The 16,598-nt window shown below is 33.1% G+C and overlaps 1 protein-coding gene across 2 annotated transcripts in view; it reads right to left on the bottom strand.

The window, feature by feature from the left end:
- Positions 1-4,249, bottom strand: part of LOC123676941 (GAS2-like protein pickled eggs) — an 86,074-nt gene extending 81,825 nt beyond the window's left edge. Inside the window, exon 1 of one of the 2 annotated variants that reach the window (XM_045613281.1) lies at positions 4,076-4,249. The gene's annotated coding sequence lies outside the window, so the exon portion shown is untranslated. Of the gene's footprint in view, positions 1-3,995; positions 4,015-4,075 lie in introns of those variants that run through there. The other variant, XM_045613283.1, reaches the window with a different exon arrangement.
- Between the last annotated feature and the right edge of the window lie 12,349 nt (positions 4,250-16,598).

Here is a 16,598-nt window from a genome sequence, read left to right as displayed (position 1 = left end):
TAAGCTTAACGTTCTCAATGGGGTATCCAAAATAAACACAGAAGTTATTTCTGAGTCACTGAAGCCAGCTTTAGGTGGTTATTATAAGATTCTGTCTTTCAATATCATTTAACGATCTTGAACTTGAGTTATTGCTCAGTGAAATAATTGAGAACCGAGTTGAGAACCATTGACATATTCATCGAGCTCTATTTTAGGTGAGACGTTCAAAGCACAGGATCATTTATTCATATCTATAGGAACCTCTATAGGATATTAAATATATATTTATTATACAGGGTGTTCTGATTTGTTTCCGAAAAACTGAAATGGGTGATAGATCACATCATTTTAAGCAACAAAGTTCCTATGAACATGGGTCCGGAAATGCTTCGTTTCCGAGATACAGGGTGTTAAAGTTGAAAAAATAATTCGCGTTTTCTTTAATATGTTTTGACTGCTTCGAAATCCTTTCATGAAATTATTCCTATTCAAATATTAAATTTAAATTTATTTTCAAAATTTCTAAGGCGAAATGCATGCGGATTTTCTATTGCCCACTAATAAGTAGAAGTGGTATACTATGTAATTGTTGTTTTTAAGTGTTCTGAATATTCTATTTCCTGAAATATTGCGTTGTCGGGATGCTTTACGAATACTGAGTTTTTATTTTCTTCGAAGGTCTGTAAAATCCTATTTCTCTGTATATGATTTCTTCTTTGTATGCTTCGTTCGGGCCTTTGGTAACCAATACCATTTTCCTGTATTTGTTGATAAGCTATTAACTTAGTTAACTATAATTATAATTAATGACATCTGAACCTAACACACTTTAAATCTGTCATTGTGTATAGTCATTTTAAATCTATTGCCGCAACAATTGTTGAATGTAAAACAATCAATCATTCGAAGATGTCATTTGTGCATTCAACAGAACGGTGGACATTTCGAACACCTTCTTTAAAAATTATTATGTTATTTTGTTTTGTTCTAAATTGTTACTTCTAAAAACTATTTAATTTGAAATTATTACAAATTTGTTTCTACATGTTTTAGAGATTACAAAAATATGGATTTGGCTTTAAATGCGTTTTTCTCTGAAACGGTTGCCCCTAGCAACTTAAATGAGTCATACCTTTATTAACTAGAAAAGTCAGGGGAATTCATTTTTTTAGTCCAGAATGACGTACTGGGTAGCACAGAAAAGTTGCAACGGTTTAAAGGGGACGAAATGATTGCCAGTGGCGCCCTCTAGAAAATACAACCAAATCGACCAAAAATTTGAATTTCTCACCTCAAAAAACCCTATGTACCAACTTTCATGCAATTATTTGGAATCAGTCGAAAGATATTTAAGAAAACGCGAATTATTTTTTCAACTTTAACACCCTGTATCTCGGAAACGAAGCATTTCCGGACCCATGTTCATAGGAACTTTTTTGCTTAAAATGATGTGATCTATTACCTGTTTCAGTTTGTCGGAAACAAATCAGAACACCCTGTATATTTCTTTTGTTTCACATAGATTTTGATGGAGCTCCGCTGTATGAAATTTATCGGATGTGTGCAGAATATTAAATTGTATTTTATATGAATATATACAGGGTATTTCCAAATTAGACGTGAACTTTGGAGGACGTGTTAGTATGACTCATTTGCTGTTGTTTGAGCCATATTTAGTGATAACCAAAAATCAACAGTTTACGACATATTTGATTTCTTTTGATTTTTGAAAGATTCCTCTCCTTACTTTATTCTTCGTCAATTTTTTCTACGTTTACCAAATTTGATTATGTATTTTGGATTATTTTCGCGGCCTGCGAGAAGCTAGGATCTAACACCGTCAGAAAAGATGGAGCAGCGAGTTGATTGAGAGTAAATTAAATTTCAGGCGGAAAGTAACAACTGAAGAAATAAAGAAAAGGGCATCTGCTTGTATAAGGAATGGTGGAGGTCATTTCAGACATAATTTATGAATACATTTTCTACTGAAATTTTGAGTTTCATTGCAATAAAAAAAATCGTTACTTTTCAAATCAAAATCTGCTGAAACAAAACTAGTGCCTGTATTATACCAAAAAACTTTTTAGGAGACAAAGAAGGAATTGGGCAAGTTTTCAAATAATTTTGTCATACATAAATTGTTTATTTCAAAAGTTGCAGGCAAATTCATATTAAAAATTTACTATCCCCTTTACATATAACATCTTTCAAATCCTACTAGTTCTTATTCAACATCTAATACAGCATAGTTTTGCTTTTTTCATACATATCCTATTCCTTTCTAATGAAAATAATTCAAATTATACATCAAACTTGGTTGACGTAGATACAGAATGATGTAAGATGAAAAATTTTTCAAAAAACACAAGAACTGAAATATCTCATAAACAGTGGATTTTCGGTTATCAATAAATATGATTCAATCGAAATATCCTCTTCAACGAAAAAATAATCCAGATCATTGTATCTTGTGAGAAGAGAAATTTTCTCTTTAATAATAATACCTAGCTTGTGACCGATATCTCAGTTTTCATCAGGGAAATTCCATGTTGGATTATCGATGAAAATTGTGAAAAACACACCTTTAGTCATCCAAAGCAATCTCCTGAATATATGTATTCCGCGCAAATAAGATTATCTATGATAATTATAATTAATGAATTGAACTCATTTAAATATACAGGATTCCAAAATGAGAACATTTGTTTTTTCAATTCAATTCAATCTTGAATTCAGAATTTTGGGTTGGATGACATGACGATACTCGTATTTACCAACATTTGCTTCAATAATCTCAAATTGAATTTCCAGGAATAAGACTGAGACTCAGTCCAAAGCTGAGATATTTGGATATTAATAAAGAGTGAACCATCAACATTAATTTCTGAACATACCACTCAAGGCTTTTCTCGGAACAGCTTTTTGAACGAAATTTGATAAATTTTCGATAAAAAAAGAAAACGAATTGTATTCAATATTTATAACCCCAAAGTGATTATTTCAATTCTGGGTTATGATAATTTTATCACGATTTGTTTCGAATAACCCTGGGTTTCAACCACGTGATCTTTGCAAATAGATATTTTCTTTGTTGGATAAATTCGGTCTTCACTTAATGGAAATTCATTTCAATAGAATTTAAATGAAATTTCAATTCTCAATTGTTTAATATAACAATTGATTAGCTACACAGTAACTTCTTCAGATATTTCAATTTTGAATAATTATTTTAAAGAAAAGCTTACTTTTCATTATTTTCGTTCACCCTTGTACATAACAAAAAACAATCTGAGGTCGGCATTTGAACAGTCATCTTCCCGAGGAGTAAGCCAAAATTTCAAAGAGAAACAAAAGCTGAAATGAGTCAAAGGGTTCGAAAGAGAATTAACCCTGTTAAGATTTTGTTTAATTTTTTCGGTTTGTATTAAGATTGTGATTTGTGAGTACCTATTCTCTTGATTTATTATAAAACTTTTTTTTGTTGCATCGAATAATTACTATTATTTTTTGGTAGCATAATTTTCAGTGAATAGTTATATTATAAATAAAGCAATTGAGTACAAATTATTGAAAATCATTAGCCTTTGAAACTGTATATTATGGAATTTGTTCGAACAATTTTTTTCGTATTATTTTTCAAAGAAAGAAGAAATTTATTTTTAATCACACCAAATTTTCAATGAAAATCTAATGGAAATCATGGCATCAAGGAAGGTACCCTTTTTGAACGTTTGAAGGTGAAATAATCACAAATTTTGAAATGATCACTTCGTGAACAAAATAAGTTATTGTTCAATATTTTGAACATTTCTCAATTAAATTTACCGGCACACAGAAAATAAGCAAATGAAAAAACTCAGTTCGGATAAACGTTGAAAGAACTAAACAAATTTTGTATCCAATACTACGAATAATCGTTCAACTGACAGATAGAGTTGACAACAAAACAAAACATCCCATGCAACAACAATCCGAAGAAACTGTTTATCCACCTTAACCATAACAAAACGCACCTCAACCGTAACGTTCCCCAGACCTGACACCAATCCACCAAAAACCTAATCGGACTTTCGATATTATCGTAATGACTCACTCTATTTATCCTCAATCGTCTGTAACGCCAGCCAGAAACAGAAAAAAGAGCGCACACCTTGGAAAAATAACAATTGACACTCGCGATGTGGCGCGCTTTGCCGAAAAACAGCGGTTTATGTTCCTCCCTCGTCGGTTACCGAACAGTATCTGGAGTCAAAACACGGCAATGCTTCTATTAAAGAATAGAAGTAGTAGGCGATGCATTGAACAACTGAATGGCAATGAGACGGCCTCCGTGATATGACGGGAGTACGGGAGATGAAACGAATCTAGGTAGAGAAGAGGAAGATTTGGCGAAATGATGACCTCCAAGTATTTTTGATACTTCTTAAGGCAATGAGGAACTATGCGATTTTAAGGTGAGACTTTGGTGCTCAAGATTTGCACATATATGGCCACATAGTTCAAGGTGCTGTTTTCGAAGGTTTATCTTAGACACAAAGGGATACATATTGCTGCTTCCGGCGCTCATATTTGGAAATTGTAATGCAATAGTTCAAATTTCCATTTATTTATTAAATATTGAAAATTCGATCTTTTTTCAAAACTCCAATAAATTTTTAGATAGCGTTTATGAATATATGTTAGCTATTTGAATATAATCGAGTAGTTGAATCAATTGCTTCACCTTTTCAATCCCCATTGCTAAAGAACCTAATCTATAGATTTTTAATTAATTAAACTGAATTCAAAGGGTTTTCTAATAAGAGACCGCTATTTGAGCAGCTATCATTTTGAAGCTGTCGTATGTTGATTTGTGACAAACAAAAACTATACCATTACTGAAATTTGAACGATACACGATTCAATAACGCACTGAAAATATGAATGATTACCAATTTCAATGAAATATAACGATGTACATTTTTTATTTACGTAATATTCTGTTTAGAAATCAAATATTCCCAATTTATCAGCAATATGATATGATTTCCAATTTCGATTATAATAAATAGACCGGAATCGTAATAAATTGATTTCTCTATTTCAGTATCGTAATGAGTCCATTACAGTTCTAAAAACAGTGCTGTAATGAACTCATTACAGCATCGTTTTCAGATATATTTTTCGTGTGGTTGCCTATGCTGACTTCCAATCCTATCAAATTTCGACAAACGTCAATAATTGTCAATATAATATAATTTGGGGATATAGTGAAATAAGTTACCAGATTATTTGCAAATTCTCTTAATTCTGGTAGTGTTAAATCGATTTCGTCAGACATAATTCACGAATTTAATGGGTAATTGTAAATTATGTCTAAATTCGAAACATACGATTCATATTGAAATTCCGTAATCTGTCAATTTTCGTAACAGTCACACCAACTGCCAAGATACAATAAAAAAGTCACTAGGATATATAATCTCAATTTTTCATTGAATTTCGACAATATTTCACGAAACTTGACTGAAATAGAGAAAATTTCGTCTAATACTCGTTGCAGAAGGCAATTCCAACACTCATGATTTCGCATTCGTGTTGGAATAGGAGCCCATTCTGCAACTTGTTTTAGAATATACTATTAAACTACGTTTACTTTCAACAAAACCACGCTGCAACGAAATAATTGCAATGTTGCAAGATATGTTTCCTGGCCATGTTAGTTCTTGCAGAGGTGGTCACAATTGGCCACCTAGATCTTAAGATTCAACAGCTTCAGACATCTTTCTTTGGAGCTACGTTGAAAGATAAGGTCTCCAAGGCTTCACAAACGATTCAAAGTCTTAAAGACGGAATTCGTGAAGTTATCGAGGACATACAGACACAAATGTATGAATTGGTCATGGAAAGTCTCATGAAAAGGATATGGTTCTGCAACCGTAGCCGTGGCGGCCATTTATCATTTTTCTCAGTGAAATAAGCATCGATTAATATAAATAATAGGTAAATATAGATACCCGTTTTTTATTGAGAAACGTTTTCATTCATGAATTTGTTTATATCTTTCCTTTATCATTCTAATCCACTTACACACTTACTTTCATAATATATGATACAATTGATTCCACGAACAACACCGTTTATCTACAGTGTGAAATAGTCACGTGTTTGACAGTCATTGCCAGGGATTTAAAAAAAATCAATGAGCATTAGTGGGTAAGTGTTTACTTCATGTATTCTCAGAATATTGGTAATACTTACATATGCAGTTTTTCGAGGAATAACTCGAAAAATTGAAATGTACATGATTTTTAGATTAGTAATACATATCTGAACAACCTCAGCATATTCTGACTCCATGTCAATGATTTCATATTTATTTAATCCTTTCAAATTAATTATTAATTGTTTTGCCATTTGTATAACTTAGCATGAATGAATATTGAAGACAAAGAGATAAATCTAAGTAATCCTTGAATAAGTTGGAAATCGGAATATTTTTATTCTTTATGCAGTTCGATTTGAAAAACATTGATTTCTATAATTCATCAATTCAATACCTTATTCATGTAATAAATTCATATCCATAGCAAGTTTTTGTTATTTGAGTTTAACACATATTAATATGTTCTAATTACTATAATAAAAATAGGTGGATTCTTAATACGAGCCAAGTCGAAATTGAAGAAATTATCTCTTCATTTCAATATTTCCCTACTTGTTATTTATAAATGAAAATGTTTCAACAGAAGTTTCATTCAACAAAAATCAGAATTATTTCCGCCCTTTGTTGAAACATGATCTGCAATTACAGATTGTTCTTTATATGTATATCTTACTCAAAGTTTGATCGTAATTTTTGGGGATAACAACAACAAACTAGTTTAGTTTTGGTCTATTCTAAAAGAAAGAATAATTTTATGTTTACTTCTTGAAAATATTTACAGGGTGGTTGTTGAAATGGAAAGGAAACTGAAACCTTTGTCCTCATAGATCTTCACAAGTTTTATATTATTTAATGATTATTTGTCTATTTGTATACAGGGTGTTTCCTAAACATGCGGCAAAAATTCAGGGGGTTGTTCCTTGGACTATTCTAAGAATATTTTGTCCTTTGATGATTTTTGAAAAACCTATTTGTTTCGAAGATATAGGGGAAACAAAATTTCAGATAATAACATTTTATTATGAAAAATTACATGAAAATTCAACTCAACCTACAAAAACTGTTGAAAATGACCACCTCTAGCCAGCATACAAGCATCCAATCTTCTCCTCATTGACTGCCGAACCCTTTCAAAAACACCAGGATCATTTCTTATTAAGGTACACCCAGCAATGATCCGATTTCGCAAGTCTTCCACATTTCCTACTGGAGTGGTATAAACTAATGATTTTAGATGGCCCCATAGGAAATAATCTAAGGGGTTTTGGCCGTTTTTAGTAATTGGAATGTTGTTAAACAAATTTAAAAATAAATTGTACCTACTTAGTAAACACAGTGCGGTACGCATTTTCATTTAAACTATTATTAATTTTAAAAATATGAAAAATGTTGTTCGGCCTGTATCTTCGAAACAAAGAGGTTTTTCAAAAATCATCCAAGGACAAAACATGCTTAAAATAGTCCAAGGAACAACCCCCTGAATTTTTGCCGCATGTTTAGGAAACACCCTGTATATTCAGATTTGTAGCAATTTTGTATATACATGTTCAGTTAGGATTTGAGAAAATTCTGGTTTTTCATATTATCTCTATTCTGCGTAATTCGTAGAAATTCCACTGATAAAAAACGTCAACCAAGTATTCGAGTGACCAAAGAGCGATTTGATAGATTACCATGAATATTTGAGATGAATTCAATTGAATTTGATTTAACTCTCGAAATTCTTAAACTCTCAAAAAGGTGAAGATCCATTTATATCTAATTTACCTAATGAAAGTTTGCAATTTTTTGTCTGTAAAATTAATTTAAAAGTATCAAGGGAAACTTTAGGAAATGAATTAGATTTTTGGATAAGATTGCTTATAGAGAAGAAAGAGACTTGCTCATTCATGTACTTACAGCCTCTTTATAGTATTTCTCATCATAAGAAAAGATATTCTGCTTCGTATAATGTAGGATGTAGATAACATCAAAAATTCTGAGGTTTGAACTCAAATCACAGAAATATTTGTTCTATATCTAAATCGAATGAGTTATTTGTTATTCAGTCATAATATATCAAATCGTATTAGTGTAGTGGAAAGGGAATAGAATTCAGTTTGTCAAAACCTTAAAACAATAAATCCCATTGTGACCATTAACTAATTCGAAGACAGCTCCCGTACATCCGAATTGAGCGTTCCACGATACCACACTCATGTTCTGGTAATTAAATCATTATCCAAGCGATTTGATGTGAAAGGAAACCCGTGTTGCATCTCGTTCTAACATCGCCTCCTGCGATCTGTTGCATCTATACCACATTACCAATGCTTTCTTCGTCAATTCGAAACTACTTTGTCTTTGTTGACTTGATAGCTAATTTTTTTTTGTCAATTGATTAGATGCGACTGCTGTGCATATGTCGGACGTGCTTGATGAATAGAAACATCAAGAAACAAAGTTATTAAAAGAAGAATGGAAAGCTTGGCATTACAGTAGTGCAAACATCGAGATAAAGAGAAATTATTGGCATGTGTAATGTTAAGGATGTTTGTGTTGAAACGTTTGGAAGTAGTAAAAGATTTCTATGAATAGAAATGCGTTATGGTTTCCTCCAAAGTGGGAATTTTGTAGAGGTATTCGTTGAAAATTTAATGAACTTCGTAAAATTCATGAATGAAATGAGTGTAATCTCTTGTTCTATTTCAATGTGAATATAATGAGTAAAGCTCATTACTTGAGGAGTATCTCAGATCTTCTTTTTGTTTAATGTCCGGAATTTACATTCCCTTCGCCTCTAATTTAATTTCTCCTATTTTCTGCTGTTGTCTGATCGGGAGGGTTTCCTCCCTACTTCATGTCACTTTTTTCTTCTATTTAGTTCTTTGAAAGAGGTTTTTCCTCTTATCGGTCTTTTTTACTTTTATTTGTATTATCTTTCTTAATTCCTTATTCTCGTGCTCTTTCAGCGTCTCTATTGTCTTCTTTCTTTGTTTATTGACTATTTCTTCAATAGTTTCAATTTTCAGTTCTTCTCTGATTTGTTGGTTAGTTATATACCATGGGGCGCCATCCGCTGTTTTTATTACTGAATTTAGTTTACTTTGCAACTGATCACTATTATTGTCTTTCGTATTGTACCAGGTAACTCCTGCATACGTAATGCTTGGTATTAGCACTATTTTTATTATCTTCAGCTTGTTTTCTAAAGAAAGTTTACTTTTAGGGTTGAGAAATGGGTACAACCTGCCGTGCAATTGCCTCGTCTTTTTTCTGTTTTCTTCTATCTGTTTGTTAAAATTCATTCTTTCATCCAGTATTACTCTCAGATATTTTGCTTCCCTTTTCCATTCTATCGTCTGGTTTTCTATTTTGACGTTTCCTGCTCTCTTTCTCTACTGTTGTTCCTCCGAAGTAGATTGCAACTGTCTTCGATGTGTTCACTTTGAATCTCCATTTCTGGAAGTGTTCCATCAGTTGAGGAGTATCAATCTTCACACAGTATCCATTCATGAAGAATCATGAGCTGAGTGCTGTCGATTCCGTCAAAATTTGAATCATTCTCCTAACCCAAAATCTACATGAGTTATCGACCGATCGGGCACTATTGACTCACCCTATATATACATATATACGAAATATAAGAAAATAATTATATGAACTTCGCTTCGCGTCATTCCTCTAAGGGTATGACTGTATGTTCTTACGCAAAATAGCAATAAGCGCACTTGTAAGGAGAATAACTATTTTTCACATGGGAAAACGCTATCTGCCCATACATCTATTTTAGTTCCTGATTGAAATTTTGGCTCATTTTTTTTTTAAGAATGATTCAAACTGACTAATATATTTGTTTAGGAAAATGAAAAAGTTACTGATATATATGCACATCATCAAAAGTCTTGCCCCCCCAGGTTTCTCAAGAAATAAACAATCTATGTTCTGGAGATGACATGATTTTTTTCCTTTATTTCAACTGCAATATATTTGATACAAAAAAAAAGTTTGTTTGTTACTCTTTGCTTTATGAAGAATTACACAAAATAGGAAAATATCAGAAGAAATTCTACATTTAACGATTATTTATTTTTGATTAATTATGGTTATTTGACAACAGAATCCAAATTCAATGGTTCTTGGTAACACATCTGCTTTCAATCAACTGCCTAATATGCCTAAGCATCCCACGAAAAAGGTCATTAATGAAATTTTTAGGCATATCGTTCCATTCTTCTTGAAGGGTTGAAATCAAATCCTTAAAAGTTGAAGGTGGGTTTTGGAGATTGGATTTGCTCTACCTCAGTAATTCCATACAAGGTAAATTGGATTCATGTTTGGCGAGTTGACTGGCCAGGTCATTCTCTGAACAATGTTTTGAACCCTTCGTGCGCGGTGTGGTGGGGCGTTATCATCCTGATAAATTAAATTATTCCCAAATTCGGTGCGCAGAGGAACATTGATTGGTTCACTGATGTTTTCTATGTAGATGGCATGAATTTGAGGAATGCAACCGTCTCCTTAAGGCACTAGTTGATACCACCTGTCTATAGGTTCTCAAAAAATGACTTCAAAGGGCTGTTACACATACCGTTCGATTTCTTTCAGTAAAATTTGCGATATTATGGTATTTCCTTCCAGATGTTACACTGGGTCGACCAGGCACCGGTCTTCGGGCAACGCTGCCGGTTTCCACAGGAATAGCATACAAACACAGAAGAGCAAATATCATACACCAAAGATTACAAGAAGGAGCAGATGAAATAACCAAATGGTGCATTAAATGGAAGATTGAAATAAATGGACAAAAAAGCCAAGCTATCCTACTACAACACAGAATATTAAAAATGGAGCAAAAATTATCAATTGACGGCAACGAAGTTGAATGGCAAAAAGAAGCAAAATACCTAGGTGTGATCATGGATACGGGACTATCGTGGAAACAAAATTTTAAGTATGCGGTGGATAAAACAAACAAAGCGATGAACCGTCTATACCCATTCATCGGAAGAAGAAGCCGAATGGACATAAACAGGATAATTAAAGCCGTTGCCAGACCCCAACTCACGTACGGCTCAGTGGCTTGGGGATACGCGGCAAAGAACCACAACAAGAGAATTCAATCAACGGATAAATAGATGGGCAATAGATGCCCCTTGGTTTGTTAGAACAATAACCACAGAGACCTTAAATGGGACAGAATAACTGACCAAGAGATAAATGGTTTATAGGCTTTATGCCCGAAACCTAAGAAGCAGCAGGTTAGGTTTAGTGAGTATTCTCGCTCTTCATGAGCCAGGACCCTCACACTTGTTCCTTTGATGGATAACGTTCGTCTGTAAATGGTTTCCCCCTGCTTCAACAACAAAAAAAAAAAAAATTCGGCTCATTTTTTTTTCAAAAATGATTCAAACTGACTAACATATATATTAAGTAAAATAAAAAAAACTGACTGATATACGCACATCATCAAAAGTCTTGCTCCCCAGGTTTCTCAAGAAATAAACAATCTATGTTCTGGAAATGGGATGATTTTTTTCCTTTATTTCAACTGCAGTTTATTTGATAGAAAATGTTTGTTTGTTACTCTTTGTTTTATGCAGAATTACACAACATAGGAAAAAATCAGAAGAAATCTACATTTAACGATTATTTATTCTTGATTAATTATGGTTATTCCTCCCAACAGCCTGTTATACCAGGTGACTAAGATAATACCAATTGAAGAACGAATAAAAAATCTCTGGAAAGAAGAAGCAGAGTAATACAGATATATTGAAAACCTACAGCATTAAAAGAGGTCCAAACAGAAGACCCAACAGAAAGACACCGCCGAACACCATATGTGAAGAACTCCAAAAGTTGTCCGCAACACCATAGTTCACTGTTCATAAAAAACTAATTTTTTTTTTTACATTTGTTTGCAATTAATTTTTTTCAAAATTTTAACATAGCATATTATGTTTTCAAAACTGGCTGAAGGACTTCGGTCTATAGCCTTTTGGATTGTTCCAATAAAGAACTGTTAATAATATATGGTTATTCGACAACAGAATTCAAATTCAATGGTCCGTGTTACCACATCTGCTTTCAATGAACTGCCTAATATGCCTAAGCATCCCACGAAAAAGGTCATTAATGAAATTTTCAGGCATATCGGTCCATTCTTCTTGAAGGGTTGAAGACAAATAATGAAGAGTTGAAGGTGGGTTTTGAAGATTGGATTTGCTCTACCTAAGTAATTCCATACAAGGTCAATTGGATTCATGTTTGGCGAGTTGACTGGCCAGATCATTCTCTGGATATTGTTCTCTTGAAGAATGTTTTGAACCCTTCGTGTGCGGTGTGGTGGGGCGTTATGATCCTGATAAATTAAATTATTCCCAAATTCGTTGCGCAGAGGAACAATGATTGGTTCAATGATGTTTTCTATGTAGATGGCATGAATTTGAGGAATGCAACCGTCTCCTTAGGGCACTAGTTGATACTACCTGTCTATAGGTTCTCGAAAAATGACTTCAAGGGGCTGTTACAGATACCGTTCGATTTCTTTCAGAAAAAGTTGCGATATTATGGTCTTTCCTTCCAGATGTTACACATAAGTTCTGCTTCGAACTGATTAACCTTCTGACCTTTCGTGAAAAAAAGTAGAAATAATTTTGTAGTTATAAATGAGCAAATGATCCATGAAAGAGTTTATGTTCTAAAATTTAACTCAGTTCCATCAAATACAATCAGAATTCAACCTTCAATTGTCAACCTGTTCAGTTCGGAGTATTTCATTGTTGATTGTTCTGTTTTGCATCTGTTTTTCTGGACGATAATTCACTTGAAACTAAACGTAAAAGTCATAAAAATGACGCAAATTTCACGGTTGAGAAATTCATGTTCTCATTCAATGGATTGGCTGTTCACTTGATGAACTCAGATTATAATATTTTGTTGTAGGTGGTGGTTCATTATAATAACGATTGAAAACGAAAGGTCAATGAAGAGTCTCCGATTGATTCGTTCTTTGCTTGAGGTGAATTTCTTCATTATATATAGGAAAAAAAATAATTATGAAATTCTTTCGAAAAAATGTTTGAATCACCGAAAAGAGTGTGACGGTAGAATTGGTGATAAGAATCGTGAATTTCTTGTGGAAATTGAAATTAATTTCTAATTCAGTTTATCCATGAAGAATCATATCTGAATTTCTCAAAATTATTATAAAAGGAGAATAGAATCCAATTCAACATTATTCGTTAAGAATTATAATCTGTCAATAAATATCAAAAATTGATCACCCCAAGTTTCAACATAGTTACCTGAACTTTTTTTACAATTGATTTGATGCAGATTTGAGAATCTGATTACCATTAGCATTATTTCTAATGATGAATCCATGCAATCAAATAAAATTTGAGCCTCCTGAAACACAATTCTCGTGTTGGCTTCTATAGAATCTAAAAATAGAATAAAAAAATTCATCTTTTTGCCGTCCAGGAATTTTTTTCAAAACCATATACAAAAGTATTGTTCTCAAATCCAATAAAAAATTTATTGATAAACTGCAATGATCTTCTAGTTGAATAACATGGGAAGATCCGTCTTTTGAGGAAGTTCGAGTTATACAGTCATGAAATAATGGTTGCTAACGTCTGTAATCATTGAATAATAATAATTATAATAATAACAGGCCAATTGAAAAGTTCCCGGTCTACCATAGTAAAAAACATTTTTTAAGCAAAATTCGATTTTATTATTCAACATAGTTGCCTTCGAGGGCGATAAAGCGATTATAGCTATCTTCTAACTTTTCGATACGACTTTTATTTCTTCATTGGCGCTATATTTCTTTCCAGTTCGCATTCTTTTGAGGTCTGAGAACAGAAAAAAGTCGCTGGGAGCCAGATCTGGCGAATACGGTGGATAAAGAACCAATTCGAAGCCCAATTCATGTAATATTGTCATTGTTTTCATTGACTTGTGTTACGGTGCAATGTCTTGATGAAACAGCACCTTTTTTTTCTTCAAATGGGGCCGTTTTTTAACGATTTCATCCTTTAAACGATCTAATTACGCTATAAAATGGATATTATACCTTCGGCATCCCAGAATACTGCTGCCATAATCCTGCCAGCTGACTGTTGTACTTTTCCTCGCTTTGGATGTTTCATCCGTTGTCACATATAGACGCAAAAATTCAGGTTTATTGCATTTAAACATCTTCAAAAACTGCTCAGAATCATTAACACTTTGTTGCTTTCGATCGATTGTGAGCTCGCGCGGCACCCATATTGCACACAGCTTTCTCATGTACAGGGTGGGCAAATTTCGATGTTTTAGCACTACAACTTTTAAACCAGAGGTGATAGACAAAATCTGATACCCACTTCTCGATCTCTTTTTCTGAGAAACTATCAAGGGTAGTATTCATTTTTGGCCACCTTCTTTTGTTTTCGAGTTATAAGCGAAAATTGGAAAAATGGCGATATCGAAAAACATTCATATCTCTGTTGATATTGATGATAGAGCTCTGAAATTAAAACATTATACAGGCACTTTTTTACGTAGAATCCAGTGGCGTACTCGTCTTTTCAAAAGGGTTTTTAATTACGAAGCTATGACCCAAAGTTATGTTTTTTCAAATGGGAACACTAGATTTTTGTGTCATTTTCTGAAAGCTTGATTTTTCCTGATTTCAAAAATATATAACATCGTATGATTCGAAGTAATATAAATAATAGAAAATGGCCAAAAACCTCTTTTCACCTAAGAGTCTCAATATTTCTATGGTTTCAACTGTTGATGAACACAGAAAAATTGAGCTTTCTACAACAAGACCAGTGTCCTTCCGTCAATCTGATTATTTCTATGCTTTTCACTTATTTCTACAAAATTCGAATCAAGATATGTTTTATAAATTTTTTATCTAAAAATTGATTTGGAAATAACGGAGAAACCACAAGGTCGAATTTTTCAATCGAAAGAGTTGTATTGAGATGCATGTATCAGGAGATTATTCACATATAGGTCTCCAGAATCAATACGCACAAGTACCAATCCATTTTAAACAGCATATGAAACAATGCATATATGATTGAACTCAACATTTTAATTACGAAGGGACAAACAAGAACTAATATTTAACCTAATAATGACAACAATTGCACAATGCACAGTCGACACCTCTTCTCGATATTTCAATAGATGAATATTTGAAACTGTGTTCGAGCTACCTAGGAAACTTTTTCCAAGTTCGTTCATCTTTTCGAAACTATATGTATAAAATAAATATAGATTCGATACTTGTAGAAATAAGTGAAAAGCATAGAAATAATCAGATTGACGGAAGGACACTGCTCTTGTTATAGAAAGGCTCATCAACAGTTGAAACCATAGAAATATTGAGACTCTTAAGTAAAAAAAGGTTTTTGACCATTTTCTGTTAAATATTTTGATACGAATCATACGATGTCATATATTTTTGAAATCAGGAAAAATTAAGCTTTCAGAAAATGGCACAAAAATCTAGTGTTCCCATTTAAAAAAACATAACTTTAGGTCATAGCTTCGTATTTAAAAACCCTTTTGAAAATACGAGCACGCCACTGGATTCTACGTGAAAAAGTGCCTGTATAATGTTTTAATTTCAGAGCTCTAGCATCAGTATTAGTGGAGATATAAAAGTTTTTCGATATCGCCATTTTTCCAATTTTCGCTTATAACTCGAAAACAAAAGAAGGTGGCCAAAAATGAATACTACCCTTGTTAGTTTCTCAGAAAAAGAGATCGAGAAGTGGGTATCAGATTTTGTCCATCTCCTCTGGTTCAAAAGTTGTAGTGCTAAAACATCGAAATTTGCCCACCCTGTACAAATATTCATGAATGATATGATGTACACGTTCAGATGATATCTACACAATGTCTGCCATCTCGATCAACTCCACTTTACGGTCATTCGAAATTAATCATATAACTTTTTTGATTTTTTTGTCGGTGACAGCCTCTATTGGGCATACACCACGTTCGCCGTCTTCGGTGCTCATTTCAACACGTTTAAACTTAGCATACCAATCAATGATGTTGATTTTCCTGGTGCAGACCTCGGAAACTCTTCATCAAGCAAGGATTTTGCTTCTACTGTATGTTTTCTCTTCAAAAAGCAATATTTTATCAGCACATGAAATTCTTTTTTTTTTCTTCATCTTTTTACGAATAACAAAAGTAGCTATACTCACAACGAAATATCTCACAAACTAATGGTCGGACTGCTGTCAAATTTTGACACGTATCGTTTGAAGGTTGGTACTAACTAAAAATCATGTGGATTTAATACTAGCATCGCCATCTGTACATCAGACCGGGAACTTTTCAATTGGCCTAATATAACCATATATAATAACAACCATTACTTCCTAGTTCATCTATGGCTTGAATTGTTCGGTAGGTCGAGGATTCAAAAAACCTGTATCTGATGTCGCTATATGTAGACGACGACACCTTG

The sequence above is a fragment of the Harmonia axyridis genome, chromosome 3, assembly GCF_914767665.1.
Source record: "Harmonia axyridis chromosome 3, icHarAxyr1.1, whole genome shotgun sequence".
Taxonomy (NCBI): Eukaryota; Metazoa; Arthropoda; class Insecta; order Coleoptera; family Coccinellidae; genus Harmonia; species Harmonia axyridis.
The sequence above is the reverse complement of the archived record's forward strand: the minus strand, read 5'-3'. Positions and strand labels throughout refer to the sequence as shown.